This window comes from Podarcis melisellensis, assembly GCF_964234715.1.
Source record: "Podarcis melisellensis genome assembly, chromosome: 16".
In the NCBI taxonomy this organism is placed as follows: domain Eukaryota; kingdom Metazoa; phylum Chordata; class Lepidosauria; order Squamata; family Lacertidae; genus Podarcis; species Podarcis melisellensis.
The window spans coordinates 7,115,031-7,141,632 of record NC_138533.1 but is presented as its reverse complement, the minus strand read 5'-3'; the positions used below and the strand labels follow the sequence as shown (position 1 = coordinate 7,141,632).

Here is a 26,602-nt window from a genome sequence, read left to right as displayed (position 1 = left end):
CTGCGGGCAGGTAGGGTCTTAGCCTGCGTACCAGGTGGAGCTGGTAGACAGCTGCCCTGGACACAGAATTAACCTGTGCCTTCATGGACAGCGGTGAGTCCAAAATGACTCCCAGACTGTGCCCCTGGTCCTTCAGGGGCACAATTACCCCATTCAGGACCAGGGAATCCCCCACAACCGCCTGCCCCCTGTCCCCCAAAAACAGTACTTCTGTCTTGTCAGGATTCAACCTCAATCTGTTAGCTGCCATCCATCCTCCAACCGCCTCCAGGCACTCACACAGGAGAAGAAGAAGAGGAAGAGTTTGGATTTGATATCCCGCCTTTCACTCCCCTTCAGGAGTCTAAAAGCAGCTAACATTCTCCTTTCCCTTCCTCCCCCACAACAAACACTCTGTGAGGTGAGTGGGGCTGAGAGACTTCAAAGTGTGACTGGCCCAAGGTCACCCAGCAGCTGCATGTGGAGGAGCGGAGACTCGAACCCTGTTCCCCAGATTACGAGACTACTGCTCCTAACCACTACACCACACTGGCTCTGATCTTCACCGCCTTCACTGGTTCCGATTTAAAGGAGAGGTAGAGCTGGGTGTCATCTGCATACTGATGAACACCCAGCCCACTACAAAAATATTAAATAAATATCTGACCATTGATAGCCCAATGCCTTCAGTGGTCACATATTCGTATTGATATTCATCTTCATGTTTAGTTGGAATCTCATAATACCCAAAAAATCCAATTTCTTGTAATATTAACTTTTCCTCCAACTCCCATCATCCCTTGGCCAAATTGGCTAAGCTTGATGCTATTTGGAATGCAACAGCCCCCTGGCAGCCACAGGTTTCCCACCCTTTCTCCAGGAACAGAAAGGAGGTATGTTCTGTCATCCATGCCACAGCCCTTAAGATGTTTTGCAATGGATGGTATATGGCCTCGTAATAACCTCTTCCTTCCTTACACTCTTCCCTTTTATGTTATGCTTTTTCAGTTCCAAAGCTAAACTTACACCAAGAAGCAAGTTAAGGCTTAAAGGGGCCCTGCTAAAAATCCGGAGAGCCCCCAGCACCAGTCCGTGTGGACCAGGAATAGGGTGGGGGTATCTGTGAGCCTCCACGTGTTATTGGACTCCAAGACCCATCAGGCCCTGCTGGCAATGGCCAGGAATGATGGGAGTTGTAGTCCAGCAACTCTGGGAGGACCACTGATATTCCACGTCCCTCCTGTAGACACGACTGAACTAGGTGGAGGATTGCTCTGACTCCATATGAAAGGAGCCTTCCTACATAGCCAAAGTGCCCTAGGAAATGACAAAGAAGATGAGCAAGGAGAGGCAGGTCTGGGTTCAAAGAAGGAGACAAAGAGAGTGAAGTTTGGACAGGAATAGGCAGCAAAAGGCATGGAGTTCTCTCACTTACCAAGGTCTCAGGAGAAGTACTCAGGTGAAGGTGAGAGGAGCTGTTGTTAGAATCGAGGGCAGCAAGTCCTTTTATATGATTCCAGGACTGCAAGTCCCTCCCTTATAGACGAAAACTGCCTTCAGGTGTCCTACCCTCAAAGGCCCTGACTAATTATTGGAAGCGGACATCATCCAGCCATTCCTGAGCCGCCCTGTATTCATTAGCATGTGTTTTATCCAATTCCATTCCCCTTTCATTATCCTCCTATTTACTCCTTTTGATGATTAATTATGATACCTTTTACAATTGGTGTCGCCCCCTGCTTCGTAAAGAATGCGTGCTTGTCAAGGCTTCAAGCCCCCTTTCCATTGAATTCTAGAGATTTGTGTAAACCCCATCTTCCCACGCTGGGATGGGTTTATCTGTTTTAAAAAGCCATTTTAAACATCCCTTATAATCCCTACATGTGTTTGCTTTAAACAAAGCCCTCCAAATTGAATTCAGTGGACATCAGCCTCAAAGGGAGCTTCCTTAAGCAAAGTCAGCCATTGGTGCATCTAGCTCAATATTGCCTAGACTTTCACCCTGCAACTTCCCCAAAATGCATTATGAGCAGCAGTGCCCTTGCAGAGGAACAGCGCACAGTATTGAATCCTCCACTTTACTGCTTGAGAGTGGAGGATTCAATCCTGCTTGAGGGTCTACTTCCAAAAGGCATTCCCTGTGTCTTCCTGCCTCCTTTGATCTTTCTGGGTGGGCTCACCCAGGGTGTTCCAGGGCTGTGTCCTCCCGACTCAACCATGATCCTCCCAAATGGGGAAGGTTTGAACTCTGAGTGAATCCAGTGAACAGCCTCACCATCTAATCCAGCTTCCTGTTCCTCCAGCCAGATGCCTATGGGAAGCCCATTGGAGAACTGACTCCGAACATCAACAAGCAACATATCGGCTAATAATATACAGTGGTATCTCGGGTTAAGAAATTAATTCGTTCTGGAGGTCCATTCTTAACCTGAAACTGTTCTTAACCTGAGGTGCCACTTTAGCTAATGATGCCTCCTGCTGCTACCGCGACACCACCACACAATTTCTGTTCTCATCCTGAAGCAAAGTTCTTAACCTGAGGTACTATTTCTGGGTTAGCAGAGTCTGTAACCTGAAGCATCTGTAACCTGAAGCATCTTTAACCCAAGGTACCACTGTACTGACAATATTTTTATAACACTATACCCGCGGCGGGGGGAGCTACCGTCGTTCGGTCCCAGCTCCTGCCCACCTAGCAGTTCGAAAGCACTCTTAAGTGCAAGTAGATAAATAGGTAGCGCTTTATAGCGCGAAGGTAAACGGCGGTTCCGTGCGCTGCACTGGTGCTGGCTCGCCAGAGCAGCTTCATCACGCTGGCCACGTGACCTGGATGTGTCTTCAGACGGCCCTGGCTCATGGCCTCTAGAGCCAGATGAGCATGCAACCCCAGAGTCAGACACAACTGGCCCGTATGGGCAGGGGTACCTTTACCTTTACTGTATCAAAATTCATAAACAGAAGACTAATAATAATAAATTTTATTTATGCCCTGCCCTCCCCGGCCAGAGCCAGGCTCAGGGCAGCTAACCAGTAAAATGACAGTAAAATCATAATGGGGGGGGGGGGGAGCCCAATTTAAAATACAGGTTAAAATGCAATTTAAAATGCAGCCTCTTTTTAAAAGTAGCCCATAGATCAAAACCATAAGGGGAGGGAAAACATAAGGGTCAGACTGAGTCCAAACCAAAGGCCAGGCAGAACAGCTCTGTCTTGCAGGCCCTGCGGAACAATGTCAAGTCCTGCAGGGCCCTAGTCTCTTGTGGCAGAGCATTCCACCATGTCGGGGCCAGTACTGAAAAGGCTCTGGCCCTAGTTGTGACCAATCTAAACACCTTGCGACCTGGGACCTCCAAAATGTTGTCATTTGTGGACCTTAAGGTCCTCCGTGGGGCATACCAATGAGCAAAGGGTCAGGTATACATGGTCCCACCTCCCCTATTTAATCATCATGACAGCACTACCAAGTGGCTTGGGATGAGCGATATTGACTGGCCCAAGGTCATGCGGTGAGTTTAATGGCAGAGTGAGGATTTGGACATGAATCTCCTAGGCTCTAGCCCTACACACACACACACATACACAAGGACATCATTGCCCAGGTGTGTGAGTGTATGTGTTTGTGTGTATTCCTAGTCTCTATATAGAGAGACAGTCCAGGAAGCTTGAGTGCTTGTGTTGTGGGGTTTCCCCTTTGTCCAGTCCTCTCCTTCATCATTTTGATCATCTTTGTTTCACTGTTTTCAATCAGTTTCATTGCCAGCAATCTGAAGGTTGGGAGCCTATGTACTTCTCTATATTTCAGTTGGGGGAAATGACCCTATTGTGTATGGAAGCTTTCATGCAACCTTTACAAAATACCACAGGATAAAAGAGAAATCAATGGTTATGCAATAGATGCTGATATAGAGAAGGGATGGGTGTTGGATATCCTCCATCTTTTCTCTGATGAATATAGGGAAGTCCCATTCCATAATGAAACTTTACTTCTTATACTCCACACATCTTACTGGGCTGCCCCAGGCACTCTACAAAACATAATAAAACATTGAACATTTTAAAAACTTCCCTATACAAGATTGCCATCAAACAGCTTGGGGGTCGGATAACTCCATACCCTCCAACATTCCTCCTATGAAAATAGGGACATCTGTTGTGGTTCTGGCCTCTCAGGAGTTAACACTCCAGGAGCGTTCTTATCAACTGGGTGCACTGCCCACATGATCCCTCCATTTCTCCTTTGATCTGAGCTCTCTCTGGAGAGCAGTCTGTCTGAGAACCTTAGCAAGGTCCTTTTGTTTTGTTAAGAGGCAGAAAGCTGTGAACATGCAGGGCCCTTGCAGCAGACTCAGTGGGTCAAAAGATATACGACCCAACAAACTTTAACAACATCCTAAGGAAATGTGGGACATTCCAGGATGAGTACATTTCTGAGCACAATTCAAAGTGTTGGTGCTGACCTTTAAAGCCCTAAACGGCCTCGGTCCAGTTTACCTGAAGGAGTGTCTCCACCCCCATTGTTCTGCCTGGACACTGAGGCCCAGTGCTGAGAGCTTTCTGGCGGTTCCCTCACTCCGATAAGCCAAGTTACAGGGAACCAGGCAGAGGGCCTTCTTGGTAGTGGCACCCTCCCTGCGGAACACCCTCCCACCAGGAGGGTCTAAGAGAAAAACAACTACCAGACTTTTAGAAGACATCTGAAGGCAGCCCTGTTTAGGGAAACTTTTAATGTTTCCCGGTCTATTGTATTTTAATATTCTGTTGGGAGCCACCCAGAGTGGCTGGGGAAACCCAGCCAGATGAGCAGGGTATAAATAATAAATTATTATTATTATAGGAGCCAGGGGGTATTCAGGGCCCCCATAAAATGTTTGAGGGGTCTGCCACCTCAAAGCTGATGGGCATTGCCATTCAAATGTTGTGCGTGCACCGTGTCATTTGATCCATTATGTGGGGCAGGGCTTAAACACCTCCCCGAACATTATATTCAAGTTGACAGCCTGTCCACAAAATTCCGACACAACCCTGAGATATTTGGAATGTGTGTCCCCCCCCCCCCCGCTTCCCAACCTCAATCTTTTTCTTTCCCAACCTCCCACATTTTGTGGTGCAATTTATCTTTGAGAGTAAAATACCCCACCCCACCACCCACCCACAAAAAGTATCATGTTTCTCAGGGATAGGATCAAAGCTGGGTGTTAGCTCAAGAGTGAGGGGCAAGTATTAATGAAACCCACAGAGAACAGGTGCTATGCTGAAGCTAAGTTTAATGCATAAGAGGAAGAGGAACATTTTCATTCCAGAAACCAAGGAAGAATTGCTTTCCAGACATTTTGCAGAAAGGTAAATCAAACATTGATCTTGATGAGAGACATTCATAGTTGTATTATGTTTCTATAGCATTCAAGCGCAATACAAGTTGGAGGCATTAAAAAAATTGCCCCTTAGCTGGAGATAAATTCCATACATAGCAAAAGCCCAGAAGAAGAAGAAGAGGTTGGGATCAACACATCCTAGGAAGCAGTTGCATGTTTGTAAGACAAACATGGATGAGCCAAGCATCTGGGAATCCTGCAGACTTGGTGGGCACCAAGGCCCATCAGATAATCAGCCGTGAAGCCATGCCAAGTTCATCAGTTGCTGGTGAGGGCATTCTGCTGGTCTGAGTGCTTCCTTTAATAGCATGAATAGCGTCCAGAGCAGCCGTATCCCAGGCCAGTTCCAAAGGAGGATGTGCCCACACAGGCGGTGTGTCCTCCCACACAAGCTGGCTCACCCGAGGCACAGAGCATTGCTCCTGGGATAGTCACACAACATGGAGGTGGCTGGATGCAGACTTGCGATGGTGGTAACTGAGTCATGCAACCAACACTGGCAGCAGGATGTATAGCGAGGCTACTTGATGACACTCCACCACCACTTGAACCCCAAAAGCCCCCACTTCCCCCCAAACCCCCAAAGCCACAACTGGATTTCAGCGAGCCCAGCCAGCCAGCTGGGTAAGAGCAGGAGGAATTGTAGCCATAGGTCATTTTGGAGTGATGGGTACTGGATCTGAAATGATGATGAGCAAACATTCATCCAATTTATTCATGATTCACGCATCCAATTTATAACAAAATAACAACAAGCCCTACCACCAGCAGTGAAGAAGAAGGAGAGGAAGAAGGGGAGATTATAACACAATCTGCAAGCCCATTTAAAAAAACACCCTATCATTAAAAAATTCCAAGCCAGCTATAGTGCATCAGTCCAGCATTGGAGGCCTCTTGGTGGTGTCACCAACGTGTTTGTCTCCCTTGTGACCTCATAAGGTGGTCTTCTTCCAGGCAGCTCTCCCCTTTTGGAACACATTGCACACTGCTGTGTGTGTATCTCCTTATGATAGATAGACTTTGAGAAAAGATCTAAAAGCATTCTTGTTTACCCTTGTCTGTTCCTGCAAACCCTGAAATTATTACATTTTCATGCTTTTCTTTTAGGTTTCTAGGAGTTGAAGGTTGTCCAGACCCCTCAGAATAAACTATGAAGGGTATAAGAGCACAGGAAAACTCAAAGAAATGTAAGATATTAATTCTGTTATATATTTGTGTCCTTCCCTTTCTCGTACACAAACCCTTTTTCTAGATGATACCATTTTTGTTGTGTTTATCATACATTGTTGATTGTTGAAGAAGAAGAAGAAGAAGAAGAAGAAGAAGAAGAAGAAGAAGAAGAAGAAGAAGAAGAAGAAGAAGAAGAAGAAGAAGAATTTATTATTTATACCCCGCCCATCTGGCTGGGTTTCCCCAGCCACTCTGGGCGGCTTCCAACTGAATATTAAAAACAGTACAGCACCAGACATTAAAAACTTCCCTAAAGAGGGCTGCCTTCAGTTGTCTTTTAAAAGTAAAATAGTTGTTTATTGCCTTGACATCTGCTGGGAGGGCGCTCCACAGGGCAGGCGCCACTACCGAGAAGGCCCTCTGTCTGGTTCCCTGTAACCTTACTTCTTGAAATGAGGGAACCTCCAGAAGGCCCTCAGCGCTGGATCTCAGTGTCTGGGCTGAATGATGGGGGTGGAGATGCTCCTTCAGGTATACAGGACCGAGGCCGTTTAGGGCTTTAAAGGTCATCACCAACACTTTGAATTGTGCTCGGAAACATACTGGGAGCCAATGCAGATCTCTCAGAACCGATGTGATGTGGTCCCGGCGACCACTCCCAGTCACCAGTCTAGCTGCCGCATTCTGGATTAATTTGAGTTTCCAGGTCACCTTCAAAGGTAGCCCCACATAGAGTGCATTGCAGTAGTCCAAGCGGGAGATAACTAGAGCATGCACCACTCTGGCAAGACAGTCTGCGGGCAGGTAGGGTCTTAGCCTGCGTACCAGGTGGAGCTGGTAGACAGCTGCCCTGGACACAGAATTAACCTGTGCCTTCATGGACAGCGGTGAGTCCAAAATGACTCCCAGACTGTGCCCCTGGTCCTTCAGGGGCACAATTACCCCATTCAGGACCAGGGAATCCCCCACAACCGCCTGCCCCCTGTCCCCCAAAAACAGTACTTCTGTCTTGTCAGGATTCAACCTCAATCTGTTAGCTGCCATCCATCCTCCAACCGCCTCCAGGCACTCACACAGGAGAAGAAGAAGAGGAAGAGTTTGGATTTGATATCCCGCCTTTCACTCCCCTTCAGGAGTCTAAAAGCAGCTAACATTCTCCTTTCCCTTCCTCCCCCACAACAAACACTCTGTGAGGTGAGTGGGGCTGAGAGACTTCAAAGTGTGACTGGCCCAAGGTCACCCAGCAGCTGCATGTGGAGGAGCGGAGACTCGAACCCTGTTCCCCAGATTACGAGACTACTGCTCCTAACCACTACACCACACTGGCTCTGATCTTCACCGCCTTCACTGGTTCCGATTTAAAGGAGAGGTAGAGCTGGGTGTCATCTGCATACTGATGAACACCCAGCCCACTACAAAAATATTAAATAAATATCTGACCATTGATAGCCCAATGCCTTCAGTGGTCACATATTCATATTGATATTCATCTTCATGTTTAGTTGGAATCTCATAATACCCAAAAAATCCAATTTCTTGTAATATTAACTTTTCCTCCAACTCCCATCATCCCTTGGCCAAATTGGCTAAGCTTGATGCTATTTGGAATGCAACAGCCCCCTGGCAGCCACAGGTTTCCCACCCTTTCTCCAGGAACAGAAAGGAGGTATGTTCTGTCATCCATGCCACAGCCCTTAAGATGTTTTGCAATGGATGGTATATGGCCTCATAATAACCTCTTCCTTCCTTACACTCTTCCCTTTTATGTTATGCTTTTTCAGTTCCAAAGCTAAACTTACACCAAGAAGCAAGTTAAGGCTTAAAGGGGCCCTGCTAAAAATCCGGAGAGCCCCCAGCACCAGTCCGTGTGGACCAGGAATAGGGTGGGGGTATCTGTGAGCCTCCACGTGTTATTGGACTCCAAGACCCATCAGGCCCTGCTGGCAATGGCCAGGAATGATGGGAGTTGTAGTCCAGCAACTCTGGGAGGACCACTGATATTCCACGTCCCTCCTGTAGACACGACTGAACTAGGTGGAGGATTGCTCTGACTCCATATGAAAGGAGCCTTCCTACATAGCCAAAGTGCCCTAGGAAATGACAAAGAAGATGAGCAAGGAGAGGCAGGTCTGGGTTCAAAGAAGGAGACAAAGAGAGTGAAGTTTGGACAGGAATAGGCAGCAAAAGGCATGGAGTTCTCTCACTTACCAAGGTCTCAGGAGAAGTACTCAGGTGAAGGTGAGAGGAGCTGTTGTTAGAATCGAGGGCAGCAAGTCCTTTTATATGATTCCAGGACTGCAAGTCCCTCCCTTATAGACGAAAACTGCCTTCAGGTGTCCTACCCTCAAAGGCCCTGACTAATTATTGGAAGCGGACATCATCCAGCCATTCCTGAGCCGCCCTGTATTCATTAGCATGTGTTTTATCCAATTCCATTCCCCTTTCATTATCCTCCTATTTACTCCTTTTGATGATTAATTATGATACCTTTTACAATTGGTGTCGCCCCCTGCTTCGTAAAGAATGCGTGCTTGTCAAGGCTTCAAGCCCCCTTTCCATTGAATTCTAGAGATTTGTGTAAACCCCATCTTCCCACACTGGGATGGGTTTATCTGTTTTAAAAAGCCATTTTAAACATCCCTTATAATCCCTACATGTGTTTGCTTTAAACAAAGCCCTCCAAATTGAATTCAGTGGACATCAGCCTCAAAGGGAGCTTCCTTAAGCAAAGTCAGCCATTGGTGCATCTAGCTCAATATTGCCTAGACTTTCACCCTGCAACTTCCCCAAAATGCATTATGAGCAGCAGTGCCCTTGCAGAGGAACAGCGCACAGTATTGAATCCTCCACTTTACTGCTTGAGAGTGGAGGATTCAATCCTGCTTGAGGGTCTACTTCCAAAAGGCATTCCCTGTGTCTTCCTGCCTCCTTTGATCATTCTGGGTGGGCTCACCCAGGGTGTTCCAGGGCTGTGTCCTCCCGACTCAACCATGATCCTCCCAAATGGGGAAGGTTTGAACTCTGAGTGAATCCAGTGAACAGCCTCACCATCTAATCCAGCTTCCTGTTCCTCCAGCCAGATGCCTATGGGAAGCCCATTGGAGAACTGACTCCGAACATCAACAAGCAACATATCAGCTAATAATATACAGTGGTATCTCGGGTTAAGAAATTAATTCGTTCTGGAGGTCCATTCTTAACCTGAAACTGTTCTTAACCTGAGGTGCCACTTTAGCTAATGATGCCTCCTGCTGCTACCGCGACACCACCACACAATTTCTGTTCTCATCCTGAAGCAAAGTTCTTAACCTGAGGTACTATTTCTGGGTTAGCAGAGTCTGTAACCTGAAGCATCTGTAACCTGAAGCATCTTTAACCCAAGGTACCACTGTACTGACAATATTTTTATAACACTATACCCGCGGCGGGGGGAGCTACCGTCGTTCGGTCCCAGCTCCTGCCCACCTAGCAGTTCGAAAGCACTCTTAAGTGCAAGTAGATAAATAGGTAGCGCTTTATAGCGCGAAGGTAAACGGCGGTTCCGTGCGCTGCACTGGTGCTGGCTCGCCAGAGCAGCTTCATCACGCTGGCCACGTGACCTGGATGTGTCTTCAGACGGCCCTGGCTCATGGCCTCTAGAGCCAGATGAGCATGCAACCCCAGAGTCAGACACAACTGGCCCGTATGGGCAGGGGTACCTTTACCTTTACTGTATCAAAATTCATAAACAGAAGACTAATAATAATAAATTTTATTTATGCCCTGCCCTCCCCGGCCAGAGCCAGGCTCAGGGCAGCTAACCAGTAAAATGACAGTAAAATCATAATGGGGGGGGGGAGCCCAATTTAAAATACAGGTTAAAATGCAATTTAAAATGCAGCCTCTTTTTAAAAGTAGCCCATAGATCAAAACCATAAGGGGAGGGAAAACATAAGGGTCAGACTGAGTCCAAACCAAAGGCCAGGCAGAACAGCTCTGTCTTGCAGGCCCTGCGGAACAATGTCAAGTCCTGCAGGGCCCTAGTCTCTTGTGGCAGAGCATTCCACCATGTCGGGGCCAGTACTGAAAAGGCTCTGGCCCTAGTTGTGACCAATCTAAACACCTTGCGACCTGGGACCTCCAAAATGTTGTCATTTGTGGACCTTAAGGTCCTCCGTGGGGCATACCAATGAGCAAAGGGTCAGGTATACATGGTCCCACCTCCCCTATTTAATCATCATGACAGCACTACCAAGTGGCTTGGGATGAGCGATATTGACTGGCCCAAGGTCATGCGGTGAGTTTAATGGCAGAGTGAGGATTTGGACATGAATCTCCTAGGCTCTAGCCCTACACACACACACACATACACAAGGACATCATTGCCCAGGTGTGTGAGTGTATGTGTTTGTGTGTATTCCTAGTCTCTATATAGAGAGACAGTCCAGGAAGCTTGAAACAAATGTCATAGAAAAAGAACAGCACATTCTAAAAGCAAGAGAGGGAAGAGTTATCCCGCCCAGCAACTTAAACTCATTCTGAAAGCCAACTTTGATGGAGGAACAAGGTTTGGAGCGTGAATGATCCATCTTTAGCACTTTTCATCCTGTCTCTTTGCTTTGGGGAGGCCATAAAATTAAGTAAAAATACTCAGACATAAGCAGTCTGAGCTGCTAAATGGTCCAGCAGTGCTGCTTTGATTTCTTCAATATTACAGGGTAGCCATATGCAGTCAAAACAAGTAGGTGGGACAAGATGCTCAGATCTTTATGGATGTATTGCTAATTGACTATTGTGGGAATTATTAAGTCTGGAGTTAATAAATGAAAAACAGCAGGTGTTTTTACTCAGACACCCGTGGATAGTCACACGTACCACCTCAGACTTCCATATAATAGTCAGGTTGGCAGCTAATTTGTGTCAAAGCAAAACAACCACTTTGTAAGTGAATATGTCTGTCTGGGGCTTTGAGCAGGACTGGGGAGCAGACCTCGCAACCACCCCCAGGACTTTGAGCAGGACTTCCCTGACTGGATCCTGGGATACCCCGGCTTGGCTCCTGCCAAAGACACACGTTTTTGTGGGCCACACACCCCAATTTTCCTATTGGAGGGTGTTGGGTAGTCTTTTCCAGCTAGGCCTACGTTTCCTTCACAAGCCATAGATGGAATTGCTGTCAGGTATATTCTTTTGCCATGGTGAGTTGTGAGCCAGGAGCACCTTTGCAAACTGGAGAGACTGTCATGGGCACCACAACTGTGCATGCCAAACCTCTACTGCCGCTTACATTAGAAGGCTTCTGGCACAGAGAAGGGCTGTGGATCAGTGGTTTTAAAAAGTGCACCGTCCTAGTTCTGTCTTATAAAAGTTCTACTCATGTCGCTCTTTCTCCCTGCTTCTCCCCCCCAAAAAAATTACTTCTTCTTTGGAATGTCAAAAGCTGTTCTGTTTCCCCCACCCTTGCCCTCCTTCTTTGCCCCCACCCACCCAAACATACATCCATTCGTCGTTTTGTCTTTGTACATCCTCTGCTTATTGAGATACTGCCCTGTTTATGGCTGGGTTTTTTTTTGGGGGGGGGGGGTTATTTGTTTATTTTAATAAAATAAAAAGTGGAATGAAAGTGGGGAGGGGAACAAAACAGGAAAAACAGCCCTGCTTCCTAAACCTCTACCCCCCCTTTTTTGAGAAGCCAAATACTTCCTCCCCCCCCCCAATTGCTTGGGTACCAACACACCCGGCACGAGTTGGGGAGGTGAGGGGGCTGGACGGTGTTCTCTCTCTGCAATAGGTTTGGAACTTGAAGCTGCTGCTAAAAAAACCCCAAACCATGACTTCAATAAAACCAGATAAAAACACTATCAAAAAAAGAAAAGAGAAGGTCTTGGGTTCTATTGCCAAAAACCTCCAAGTAGGACTGAGAATTGGCTCCTAGCGGAAACCATGGCGGACAGCTGCTTCTCAATTTGTGTAGACCAAAGTTGTGCAACATAGTGCCCTCCAGATGTGGTTGGACTATAAGCCTTCTCCATTGGTCAAGCCTTGACTGGCGCTCCTCTCAAGTCCTGGCCAACTTGTGGAACATTTGAATGGTCCAGGCCATTGACACATTCACTCCTGAGCACCCTCTCCTGCTTGGTGAAGCCTGCTTGGGTCTCTGTTATACTCCAGAGCATGGGTAGGCAAACTAAGGCACAGGGGACAGATCCAGCCCAATCGCCTTCTAAATGCGGCCCATGAACAGTCTGGGAATCAGTGTGTTTTTACATGAGTAGAATCCGTGTTTTATTTAATACACATCTCTCGGTTATTTGTGGGACATAGGAATTTGTTCATTTCCCCCCCAAAAAAAATATAGTCTGGCCCCCCACAAGGTCTGAGGGACAATGGACTGGCCCCCTGCTGAAAAAGTTTGCTGCCCACTGACCAGAACATAGGACAATGAAACAAGCTGGGAGATGGTTTGAATGCAAATGGAGGTCAATGCAGATAATACTGAGGAACATTTAATGGGTGGCTTCATAGACTGGATGGATGGATTCCTTTACTTGATAGTCTTATACTCCCTCTGAAGGAGTGGGTATGTAGTTTGGGGGCAATTCTGGATCCATTTCTGTATCTTGAGGCTCAGGTGACCTCAGTAGCACAGAGTGCCTTCCATCAGGAGGACATAGCCCTGGAGCACCCTGGGGAAGCCATCAGGCAGGAAGACACAGGGGAGGCACTCTGCAAGCGGACCCCCCAAGCAGGATTGAACTCTCCACTCCTCAGCTGGAAAGTGGAGGATACTATTAGCCAGATGGACCCATGGCATGAGTGCCTGATGTTCCCTGAATTCAATTTCAAAGACTTTTTTAAAGGGAACTTTAAAAGGTCTTCTATGAACCAGATGGAACCACCCATGCCTGGGAAGATGGGCTTTACACCAATCTCTAGAATTGAGTGGACTGGGGGCTTGTAACCTTGACAGGCACACATACTTTATGAAGCAGGGGGCAACACCAATTGTAAAAAGTATCATAATTAATCATCAAAAGGAGTGAATAGGAGGATAATGAAAGGGGAATGGAATTGGACATGCTAATGAATACAGGGTGGTTCAGGATGAATTCCGCTTCCAATAATTAGTCACGGCCTTTGAGGGTAGGACACCTGAAGGCAGTTTTATCTACAAGGGAGGGACTTGCAGTCTTGGAATCGTATAAAAGGACTTGCTGCCCACGATTCTAACAACAGGTCCTCTCACCTTCACCTGAGTACTTCTCCTGAGACCTTGGTAAGTGAGAGAACTCCATGCCTTTTGCTGCCTCTTCCTTTCCAAACCACTCTCTCTGTCTCCATCTTTGAACCCAGACCTGTCTCTCCTTGCTCATCTTCTTTGTCGTTTCCTAGGACACTTTGTCTATGTAGGAAGGATCCTTTTCTATGGAGTAAGAGGATGCTCCGTCTAGTTCAGTCCTGTCTACAGGAGGGATGGGGAATATCAATCTTCCTCCTAGAGTTCCTGGTCATTCTGTGCCAGTTGAGCTGATGGGTGTTGGAGTCCAGCAACACCTGGAGGCTCACAGATACCCCCACCCTATTCCTGGTCCACACGGACTGGTGCTTGGGGCTCTCCCAAATTTCACCAGGGCCCCTTTCCTGCCTTACCTTGAGATGCCAGGCATTTCTTTCTCCAAAGTGTATTTGGCAGGGCTCCTAGAACATGTTGCAAAAAATCAGAAATGAAAGCAAAATGAAACACTGAAGGGGTAGCTTCGTGGTGCAAGTTTAGCTTTGCAACTGAAAAAGCACAGCTGGTGTAAGACTTGTTGTTATGGTTGTTGTTTTGTTATAAATTGGATGTGTGAATCATGAATAAATTGGATGAATGTTTGCTCATCATCTTTTCAGATCCAGGATCCATCACTCCAAAATGTATCTTAGCTTTAGCGCTGGCAACAGGGCCTTTGTGGACACTGGGATCTATGGGGGCTATGGAGCCTTTGGGGGCTCAAGTGGTGGTGGAGTGCCTTCAAGTAGCCTCCCCATAAATCCTGCTGCCAGTGTTGATCGCATCACTCAGGTATCAGCATCAGAAATAATCATCCAGCCACCTGCAGTTGTTGTGACCTTCCCAGGACCAATACTCTCTGCCTGGTGTGAGGAAGCTTATGTGGGAGGATATAGTGGCTGTGGGGGCACATCCTCCTTTGGAGCTGGCCTGGGATACGGCTGCTCTGGACGCTATTCATGCTATGAAAGGGAGCACTCAGACCAGCAGAATGCCCTCACCAGCAACTGATGAACTTGGCATGGCTTCACAATTGATGATCTCATGGGCCTTGGTGCCAGAAATGCCAAGCATCCCCAGTTAAACTACCAAGTTTGCAGGATTCCCAGATGTTTGGCTCTTCCATGGTTCCCTTAAAAATGTGCAGCTGCCTCCTAGGATGTGTTGATCCCAACTTCTATTCACTATGCATTTCTTCTTCTTCTTCTTCTTCTTCTTCTTCTTCTTCTTCTTCTTCTTCTTCTTCTTCTTCTTCTTCTTCTTCTTCTTCTTCTTCTTCTGTGGTTTTGCTGTAGAATGTATCTCCAGTTGAGGCACAAATATTTGAATTCATCCTATTTGTATTGTTCTCGAATGCCATAGAAACATAATATAATTCTGAAGGTGTATGTATTATCAGTGTCATCAAGATCAATCTTTGAATTACCTTATTGCAATGTCTTGAAGACAATTCTTCCTTTGTTTCTGGAATGAAAATCACTGTATTCCTCTTTTGTATTAAACTTAGCTTTCTCTGTGGGTTTCTTTCATGCGTGTCCCTCACTCCAGCACCAACACCAACTTTGTTCCATATCCCTGAGAAACATAACCCCCTTTTTGTAAGTGGTTTATTTTACTCTCCAAAAATAAATTGCACCATAAAATGTGGGAAATTGGGAAGAAGAAACACCATTACAAATAGCTCAGCGTTGTGTGGGAGTTTTGTGGGCATGCTGCCAACTTGAATAAAATATTTCAGGGGGAGGTAAGCTCTGCCCTACATAATTGATCACATAACACAGTGCACACACACGAATTGGACGGCAATGTCCATCAGCTTGAGGGAGACAGCCTCCTCAAATATTTTATTATGGTGAGAAGACAAACGTGAAGAAAAGCAACAACCAAGAGCTAATTGAGTTTGGAGGAAAGGAAATACCTCTCAAAATACTCAGAGTTGGGTGGGAAGCTTGTAGGGGGAATAGCCCCACCCCCATAAGGATTAGTTTTCTAAAAGTCTCAACCCCTTCTCCTTCTCAGGAGATCCCATGAGCTGCCACCCTGTTGCCTGCAGGCTCTATGAAAATGAAATTTAGACCTGTCACGCAAGTGACAACAGTGAGAGAACAAGCCTGTGTTTCCCCCGCATATATATATATATATACATGTTTTCTTTTTTCATATCCCATTCCATGAAGACATTCATAGACCAACCCAAAGTAGGATTAAAGCCGCATAATGGAACTGGGAATTGGACAGCACCAATGCAGAGCCTGTGGGGAAATAAACTCCATACTATGTACCATAAGCATATCTCTTCTTTGGAAAGCAGAAAACAACCCATGGCCTATTTAAAGGACAATAACTTCATAATCGGAAAATATTTTTAGCTCTAGCTGGGGGAAAAGAAACGGGTATTCCAAAATTGAGACAAAGTGGATTTAGTCATCTCCTTGATCAACATAGCTCACTCATGAAAATGTGAATTAATCATTAAAACACTGGCAGCAGCATTCTTTTTTTAAAAAAAAATTGCTACATTTTTATTTGAGCATTAACCCCCTCCCCCCGGTGCTTTCTTTTTTAAAAATCTATTTATATTCATTCTAACAATGGGTACCCGTCCCCTATGATCTCTTCAATAAGCCTACTCGCCCTGTAAAAAATTGAATAGTGGAGCGCGATTGTAACAGTTGTTGGTGTCAGATTCATTAAATCAGCAGGGACAGCAGCCATTTTGGAGTGATGCAGCTGGATCTGAAATGATAAGCAAGACATTAATCTGATTTATTCATGTTTCCTCCCTCCAATTTCTAATAATAATGGTAAGAACAACAACCATCAGTACCCATGAATAACAACAAGCAGAGATAGCGGTATACAGTGCAGAACAACATGATAGCATAATCTGCAAGTCAATAAAAAAAATTATCATAAAAAATAAGCCAGCAATAGTGTTGTTGGGGTGGCCTTTTGGTGGTGCCCCCACTCAGCTTTTCTCACTTTAGTTGTGACCCCCATTTCCCCAGCAACAGAAAACATGTAGGTTCTTGTCATCCATGGAACAAGGATTAGGTTTTTGGGCAATGGCATGTATATCGACCCTTAAGGACCTCTGCCCTCCTCATCCCCGTTTCCTTTAGTGCTGTGCTTTTTAGATTTCAAGCCTGGTGAGCAGAAAATGAGCATTTGAAAGATCTTCTTGGAGCCTCCTAGGCTCTAGCCCTACACACACACACACATACACAAGGACATCATTGCCCAGGTGTGTGAGTGTATGTGTTTGTGTGTATTCCTAGTCTCTATAGAGAGAGACAGTCCAGGAAGCTTGAAACAAATGTCATAGAAAAAGAAAAGCACATTCTAAAAGCAAGAGAGGGAAGAGTTATCCCGCCCAGCAACTTAAACTCATTCTGAAAGCCAACTTTGATGGAGGAACAAGGTTTGGAGCGTGAATGATCCATCTTTAGCACTTTTCATCCTGTCTCTTTGCTTTGGGGAGGCCATACAATTAAGTAAAAATACTCAGACATAAGCAGTCTGAGCTGCTAAATGGTCCAGCAGTGCTGCTTTGATTTCTTCAATATTACAGGGTAGCCATATGCAGTCAAAACAAGTAGGTAGGACAAGATGCTCAGATCTTTACGGATGTATTGCTCATTGACCATTGTGGGAATTATTAAGGCTGGAGTTAATAAATGAAAAACAGCAGGTGTTTTTACTCAGACACCCGTGGATAGTCACACGTACCACCTCAGACTTCCATATAATAGTCAGGTTGGCAGCTAATTTGTGTCAAAACAAACCAACCACTTTGTAAGTGAATATGTCTGTCTGGGGCTTTGAGCAGGACTGGGGAGCAGACCTCGCAACCACCCCCAGGGCTTTGAGCAGAACTTCCCTGACTGGATCCTGGGATACCCCGGCTTGGCTCCTGCCAAAGACACACATTTTTGTGGGCCACACACCCCAATTTTCCTATTGGAGGGTGTTGGGTACTCTTTCCCAGCTAGGCCTACGTTTCCTTCACAAGCCATAGATGGAATTGCTGTCAGGTATATTCTTTTGCCATGGTGAGTTGTGAACCAGGAGCACCTTTGCAAACTGGAGAGACTGTCATGGGCACCACAACTGTGCATGCCAAACCTCTACTGCCGCTTACATTAGAAGGCTTCTGGCACAGAGAAGGGCTGTGGATCAGTGGTTTTAAAAAGTGCAGCATCCTAGTTCTGTCTTATAAAAGTCCTGCTCATGTCGCTCTTTCTCCCTGCTTCTCCCCCCCCAAAAAAATTACTTCTTCTTTGGAATGTCAAAAGCTGTTCTGTTTTCCCCACCCTTGCCCTCCTTCTTTGCCCCCATCCACCCAAACATCCATCCATTCGTCGTTTTGTCTTTGTACATCCTCTGTTTATTGAGATACTGCCCTGTTTATGGTTGGGGTTTTTTTTTTGGGGGGGGGTGTTGTTTATTTTAATAATATAAAAAGTGTGTGAAATGAAAGTGGGGAGGGGAACAAAACAGGAAAAACAGCCCTGCTTCCTAAACCTCTCCCCCCCCCCTTTTTGAGAAGCCAAATACTTCCTCCCCCCAATTGCTTGGGTACCAACCCGCCCGGCAGGAGTGGGGGAGGTGAGGGGGCTGGACGGTGTTCTCTCTCTGCAATAGGTTTGGAACTTGAAGCTGCTGCTAAAAAAACCCCAAACCGTGACATCAATAAAACCGGATAAAAACACCATCAAAAAAAGAAAAGAAAAAAAGAAGTGCATCACACAGAGAAGGTCTTGGGTTCAATTGCCAAACACCTCCAAGTAGGACTGAGAATTGGCTCCTAGCGGAAACCATGGCGGACAGCTGCTTCTCAATTTGTGTGGACCAAAGGTGTGCAACATAGTGCCCTCCAGATGTTGTTGGACTATAAGCCTTCTCCATTGGTCAAGCCTTGACTGGCGCTCCTCTCAAGTCCTGGCCAACTTGTGGAACATTTGAATGGTCCAGGCCATTGACACATTCACTCCTGAGCACCCTCTTCTGCTTGGTGAAGCCTGCTTGGGTCTCTGTTATACTCCAGAGCATGGGTAGGCAAACTAAGGCACAGGGGACAGATCCAGCCCAATCGCCTTCTAAATGCGGCCCATGAACAGTCTGGGAATCAGTGTGTTTTTACATGAGTAGAATGTGTGTTTTATTTAATACACATCTCTGGGTTATTTGTGGGGCATAGGAATTTGTTCATTTCCCCCCAAAAAATATAGTCTGGCCCCCCACAAGGTCTGAGAGACAATGCACTGGCCCCCTGCTAAAAAGGTTTGCTGCCCACTGACCAGAACATAGGACAATGAAACAAGTTGGCACACAAAGCCACTTCTGAGCTTGGGAGGAGGTGTGGTCGCAGGCTTCACGCCCATTCCCCACCAGATCAGGGAAATCCTCGGCCATGTCATCCTCTCCGCCAGCCAATCGGCTGGCTGGGGAAGGGTGTGTGGCTTGCCCTATTTAGAGCTGGCGCGGCTGAGGCTCCCCCTCTTTGCATCCGCGCCAGCCAGCTGATTCAGTTGCCCACCCTCCCTCCCCTTAGGTAGGCTCCCTGACTTGCTATGGACTTGTTGGTCTTGGTTTTTTGCCTGTCTCGTAGCAACTTGTCACAACTCCTCGTCATTGGCAGTTAGGCATTGGCAAGGGAGGGTTAAGTGTATGGGGGGGGGGAGGGAAGCACCATCGCCTCCCACCACAGAAAAGGGTAGTCCAATAAAGGACTGGGGGGGGGGGGCTTTCCCTGTCCGAAGCCTATGGAGGTGTGGGCATAAGGTATGCCCCCAAGCGGTGACTGGGGGGGTGGGGTTTCCTAGTTGACGTGCCTCATCAGGACTCCCTTTACTGGTGGTTAACCCTTGCCAGTCTTCATGCAATCGGTCTGAAGCCGGCTAGTCTATGTGGAGAGAATCAGAACTTACAGGGTTAAAAAGTTCTGAGTGACGTCTCACATTCCTGAGACGTGGCCAGTTTTCACAGAGGGGAGTGTTCTTTCTCTGTGTGTTCAGTCTGTTGTTCCGTTCCCTGAAGGTGGAGGCAAAATGTCAGCGCGGTCACCGGGTCTAACCTCTGTCTGAGTTATGTTGTTTTTCTACACGATTAAAGAGAAGAGCTAAGCCAGAACGCTCGTCTGGAGTCTGATTTACTACACACGCACCGCATCAGTTTCAACGTTGCGTTAGCTCTGCTACAAGTGGCTGACGGAAAGCAGAGCTGCACAGGGAAGTGTGCCGGGCTTAAGCTGTTTGCAAAGGTCACGCAAACAGCCATAAATTACGTCACAGCATAGTCTATAGGGCTAATGCCTAAGCCAATGCCACTCTTTCCTGTAATCAATAAAGTTGTGGCCTGTTTCACCCATTAACCTTAATTCTTGGTGTCCTGTGTCTTTATTTCTTCCTGGGAGGGGGCGGGAATTCGCCACGCAAAACTGAGAGTCTTTAGAGGCTGAAGAAAAAAAAGGAAGACCTGTTTTGTCCATTAAACTTTAATTAGCTTAATGTTAAGTAAACGTCCAGTGCGCTTCCAACACCATAAATCTTATCAGCAGAGAATTTCGTGCAGCGGTTGAAGAAGGTAGGAGAGTCAGTACCTTTCAATGAAGAATCCTTGAGCAAGCACTTTGGAACTCAGGAAAAAACTTTATTTACAAAAGAAAAAACCCTGGCGATAAAGCACACATGCTTTTATCTCCGGCATAAAGAAAACTATACTCTAAACTTAACTCATATCAGTAAACACGCCCATGGCCACAAACTGAGTCTGCAAGTCAGGTCAAGGGGGTGGGCGACACACAGGTGAACTGACTATTTATACAAACTAACTCACATTCCTGGATGCTTAATGACTTCCAGCTGCTCAGTGATTAGAGCGACTTGTTACCTCTTAACCCTTTAGTACCAACATGTTTGGTCTGACTTTATGTCATTTAGGTTTGGGTTTGGACTTGATATCCCACCTTTCACTCCCCCTAAGGAGTCTCAGGGACGCGGGTGGCACTGTGGGTTAAAGCCTCAGCGCCTAGGGCTTGCCGATCGAAAGGTCGGCGGTTCGAATCCCCGCGGCGGGGTGCGCTCCCACTGCTCGGTCCCAGCGCCTGCCAACCTAGCAGTTCGAAAGCACCCTTGGGTGCAAGTAGATAAATAGGGACCGCTTTCTAGCGGGAAGGTAAACGGCGTTTCCGTGTGCAGCTCTGGCTCGCCAGAGCAGCGATGTCACGCTGGCCACGTGACCCGGAAGTGTCTTTGGACAGCGCTGGCCCCTGGCCTCTTGAGTGAGATGGGCGCACAACCCCAGAGTCTGGCAAGACTGGCCCATACGGGCAGGGGTACCTTTACCTTTTTTAAGGAGTCTCAAAGCAGCTAACAATCTCCTTTCCCTTCCTCCCCCACAACAAACACTCTGTGAGGTGAGTGGGGCTGAGAGACTTCAGAGAAGTGTGACTAGCCCAAGCTGCATGTGGAGGAGTCGGGAACCGAACTCAGTTCACCAGATTACGAGTCCACCGCTTTTAACCACTACACCATGCTGGCTCTGTGAGCATGGAGGAACATGGCTCTTGAATACTTATCCATAGCTAGTTGCTGTTATCAGATCAGGTGAGGAGCAGCTCAGCTGGATCCCTCCATCTTCAAGCCCCCAAACCCAGAGGCTGCCCTGGGACTTCAGTGCTTTTCATCTAGTGTGGTGAAGTCTCTCGGCCTCACTCACCTCACAGAATGTTTGTTGTGGGGGAGGAAGGGAAAGGAGAATGTTAGCCACTTTGAGACTCCTTCAGGTAGTGATAAAACGGGATATCAAATCCAAACTCTTCTCTTATTCTTAACCAGTGCTTTTTCGGGGGGTGGGCGGGGCGCAGGGTTATGCATACCCCTAAACATTTTGTGAATCTAAGTTTGGCCTCATTGAGGGGCAGTATTTCAATATGAGTAGGAAAATGAGAGTATCCCTAAACATATTTTTTTAAAAGAAAAAAAAAACACTGGGTTTAACAGAACTAAGATAGAGGTGACAGTAGTACTAGAATTCTGCCCAACTTTTTCCAACCCCAAGCCTGGATGATAATAATAATAATAATAATAATAATAATAATAATAATAATAATAATAATTTATTATTTATACCCCACCCATTTGGCTGGGTTTCTCCAGCCACTCTGGGCGGCTTCCAATGGAATATTAAAATACAATAACCTATTAAACATTAAAAGCTTCCCTAAACAGGACTGCTTTCAGATGTCTTCTAAAAATCTGGTAGTTGTTTTTCTCTTTGACATCTGATGGGAGGGCGTTCCACAGGGCAGGTGCCACTACTGAGAAGGCCCTCAATACAGGACATTTCATTTTACATTGAAATAAAGAACTATCCCATATTATACAGGACTCGTGGCGTCTCTTGATGGGTACCATGTCAATAATAAAACTACTGTTGTTATTGATTCAGGCAGGTAGCCGTGTTGGTCTGATGCAGTCAAAATAAATTAAATATTAAATTAAATTAAATTAATTAAATAAAAAATTGTCCAGTAGCACCTTAGAGACCAGCTATGTTTTTTGTGTGTTCAGACTCAGAGACCTCCCCCCTAAATAAAAACATATTTGACTCAAATTTTAGTTTTGGTTTTTGGCAGAATTTAGGCCACAACTTCATTGATTACAGAAAAGTGAGTGGTTGCATAGGCTCTGGTTCGACTAGCTCCCTGCACCCTTGCACGTAGCGCTGACCCAGAGCTCTATCATAGGTCACCCAAGGGTAGGTAGGTAGAACACTCTATTCACTCCCCAGCTGCTCCCCTGGACTCAGGCATGGGCACGGGCACAAGCCCCTCATAGGGATTGACCAAACCAAGTTGAGTCCCTGGATTCCTTCACATAGGGATGGCAAGACCGTTCTCCCATCCTTATCACCTGAACCAATGCCTATCCGCAACCTTACAAGTTGTGACGATGCTGCTACGCTGCTACGCAGCAGGTGAAACCCACATGGCAACAGCCATCAGCCAAGTGGGGGAAATTCCTGCCGTGCCCCTGTCCCAACGACAGACGACACACGACGGCATAGCAAGGTCAATCGCAAATGCCCTAAATATAGGGAGAGGTGGATGGGTGTTCTGATGCACGAGCCAAAAGAGGAAGCTCTGGGTCACGTGCATAGGTATATATAGGTCCCTCGATCTGTTGAGACAGCACACCATTGGCCAGACTAAAACCAGCAACGAGGGACCTACCAGTCAGGTGTTGTGGCTGTCCAATATACCCACCCACACCAAGAAGGTCAGCCTCCAGGTCTCACAGCAACACATGCCTCTTTTAGGGAGGACACGCTTTCTGGGTATAAGCTTTTGTGTGACCAGACCTTTACATATAGTGGGAGGGTGGGGTGGGGTTTTTCTCCCACTATATATCAGGGTCTGGTGACTTGTGTTTCAGTGTATTTGAAGAAGTATGCATGCACACAAAGCGTGCTCTCTCTAAATGAGAGCACGTGTTGCGGTGGGGTCCGCTGAGTCGCCCCTCTGTTGCCAGGTAGGGTGATAAAATATCACCCTGGCATTTAATTGGATGGCTGTGTTGCTGGGGGAATTTACTTGTTGTGAATTTGGTGGGAGGGACTGAACTGTTTAAATTCCAAGCAAGCAGCTTGGTGCTTTCTCTTTCGCTGCATGAGCCGGATCACCCGCCCACCCGCCCTGAGTTTGGAGGGTTTGCTTGACCTTGCTATGCCTGTCATGCGGGTGAGCACTGAGGACCTGTGACTCAGCTTCATTGCTCCCCAATATTGTTTTCCCTTACTGGCATCTGATGGAGTTTGGATGTCAGTTCTGTCCCCAGGCCGGGGGGGGGGGGGGAGACAAATAGTCTTAACCAATGCCTAAGCAACCACTCACAGATATGCATTTTAATAAAGTTGTGGCCAAAATTATGCCAATAACCTTAAACAAAAATTTATGTGTGAGTTGTGAGTTATTTGAGGGGTGGCTTGGGGACCTTGACACACAAAAGCTTATACCCAGAACAAACTTTGCTGTTGATGTTGTTGCTGCTGCTGTTGTTGTTGTGACTCAGCCTGAAAGCTGCAAGTGAGAATATGAAATGAAAACTCTGTAGAACCATATCACTTTAATTGTGAAGCTGATAAGTTAGATTTATTGGCTGGGGTGGGGAACAGTGGCATGAAAGAACCCATACATTAAGCAACTTCAGAAAGGGAAAGAATACACTGTGGTGTAAATGAGCAAAGGATTAATGACTGGTTAAAGGTATACCGGGGAAAACAGAGCTTCTTGGGAAACGGGCAGCATCGTAACTGTTTCAGGCCTGAAGAATGTCCAGAGATCCATCAATGGGTGGGAAGCTTCTATTATTCAGGGTCGCCTGGATAGAAAGGAAGCAAAAAGGTACAAATCTAAGAGAGAGAGCATCAAAACAGAAAGGAAGTTTGGGTAGTGAGGTGAAGGTGGAGTGGCAGAGATGTTGAGAGATCCTTGATCCAATCAAATTGGACTTGTCTGGAAGGGGAGTCTAGTCTCTGCATTTCTGACACCTGGGCCCATACACTCATCAGCCGTTACTCCAATATGTGCACTTCACATACCATCCGCCCCTTCCTCTGGGGATCATGTTCCCATTCAAAAAAAGGGACAAGCTCATCCTTCTCTCAGTAAGAATGCTGTCAGCACAACATTTCAGGCAATGGACCAAGAAGGGTGGAACCAGGGAGCCCTCCAGATACCTGCGTGGGGGTGCTGTTGTGGACTACTGTACTACCACATGTCATAATAATAATATTTATACCCTGCCCATCTGGCTTAGTTTCCCCAGCCACTCTGCATGGCTTCCAACCAAATATTAAAAACAATAAAGAGTCAGACATTAAAAACTTCCCTAAACAGGGCCGCCTTCAGTTGTCTTTTAAAAGTAAAATAGTTTATTGCCTTGACATCTGCTGGGAGGGCGTTCCACAGGGCCGGCGCCACTACCGAGAAGGCTCTCTGCCTGGTTCCCTGTAACTTGGCTTCTCGCAGCGAGGGAACCGCCAGAAGGCCCTCAGAGCTGGACCTCAGTGTCCGGACTGGATGATGGGGGTGGAGATGCTCCTTCAGGTATATTGGGCTGAGGCCGTTTAGGGCTTTAAAGGTCAGCACCAACACTTTGAATTGTGCTCAGAAACATACTGGGAGTCATGAACTGGCAGGGCACCAGGGAAGGGGAAGGGGATCCTGGCGAGGGATGTAGCTATGATTGGTATACACTGGGACAAGTTGAAGATGGGGAAGAGGAGGTTGGGGGCGGGAGGCACTCAAGGGACTTCAGAAGATGCTGAAAGGGCAGCCACCAGTTCATGGGAACCAGGGAAAGTCGACACATCATCAGAACCAAAGGTGGCCCCAGGTGATGGCCTGGGAATCGGACTTGGATGCTGAACCTGAGGGATCCCAGCCTCCACAGGGTTCCCCCCCTCCAGAACCAGCTGAGCCGGGGCTGGGGCATGAGCCCGAAGGGTCCTTACCTGTGCTGGATCCTCAGGTGCAGGCACCAGCTGAGTCTGCTCTGGCTCCTGAGGTGATGGAGGACCCATTGCTGGCAAATGCTCCACTCTGAGCCCCATCAGAGGAAGCTGAGGTTGCCTCTGGGTCCAGTAACCCTCCAGCCTCTCCTGAGCTGCAGAGGCTCTGGGCAGAGAGGCAGAGGGAACCAAGTTCTCACAGAAGGAGTGCTCGCCTCCAGGCCAGGAGAGTCACCTGAGGATTGGGGCCACCCTATGCCTCGGGGCAGATAAAAGCTGGCCAGCCCCAGTCCCAAGTTGAGGGAGCAACATTGTTGGTTGCTAGTTCCTGCCTGAACCCTGTCCTGCTTTCCTGCCTGAGCTCCAGACCCACCCTGGCTCCCTGGCTCCCTGCTTGCATGCCTGTTCCTGACTTCACCCGACTCCCTGCCCTGCATCCAGCTTCAGCTACTACGGATTGCCTCCACGTTGCATCTTTGACCACTGACTTGGACCTCGCCTTTTGGGTAACCCATGGGACCAGCACACCCCATCTGGGTGAACACGGTGGGCTCTCAGGCATTGTGAACACTTTCAGAGGTAGGTGCGAGAATACAGCCCAGTTGACTGCTTGACCAGATTATGGGACTCCTTGGGTTTGAGAGAAGGTGTGTTTGAGAGAAGTCTGCTTTGGGACCTCCACTGGCCTGTGATTTTGGGACTGATCCTAGGATCACAACCTTGGCTCTTCTGTAGAGGTGGGAACCTGACTTTGAACCTTTCATATTACAGGTGTCTTCAAATATGGATAAGGCTCAGAGACAGGTGGTTACAAATAATGGCAGATTACCAAAGACGTTTTTGACAATATGGACCTTGTTGATATTTGGAGAACTAAGAACCCCTTGGGAAGAGAAGGAATGTTCTTTTCTGAAGCCAAAATGACATGGACAAGAATTGACCAAATTTGGATAACTAGGGGGCTGGCCCCGAAGACCAAAAAAGTGGAAATTTGCCCTAAAACTTGCTCTGATCACAATGCGGTGAAGATGGCAATGAAATTAACACCAGTTGGTTCCTTTAGATGGAGGATGAATGACACCTTGTTTAGGAATGAAGGAGTGATTAAGAAGGCCCAAAAAACCTTGAGAGACTATTTTGAGATAAATATGAATACCATGGTTGAAAAAAGAGTAATATGGGACGCTAGTAAAGCAGTAATGAGAGGGTTTCTGATACAACAGAATGCAATTAAAAGTAGGGCTCAAAATGGAAAAAAAAGGATAAAATTCTGGAGAAAATAAAGGAAGGAGAAAAGAGACTGAGAGCAAAACCA

At 46.9% G+C, this 26,602-nt stretch overlaps 2 long non-coding RNA genes across 4 annotated transcripts in view; both read right to left on the bottom strand.

Annotated features, from left to right (window-relative positions):
• The window catches only part of LOC309358725, a 258,724-nt gene that overhangs the window by 34,065 nt on the left and 198,057 nt on the right, over positions 1 to 26,602 (bottom strand). The gene's annotated exons all lie outside the window — the stretch shown is intronic.
• LOC309358760 overlaps positions 23,896 to 26,602 on the bottom strand; it is a 150,745-nt gene continuing 148,038 nt past the window's right edge. For all 3 annotated transcript variants that reach the window (XR_014163564.1, XR_014163565.1, XR_014163566.1), the window contains one exon: positions 23,896 to 24,155. This is a non-coding gene — a long non-coding RNA (uncharacterized lncRNA). The remainder of the gene's footprint in view (positions 24,156 to 26,602) is intronic.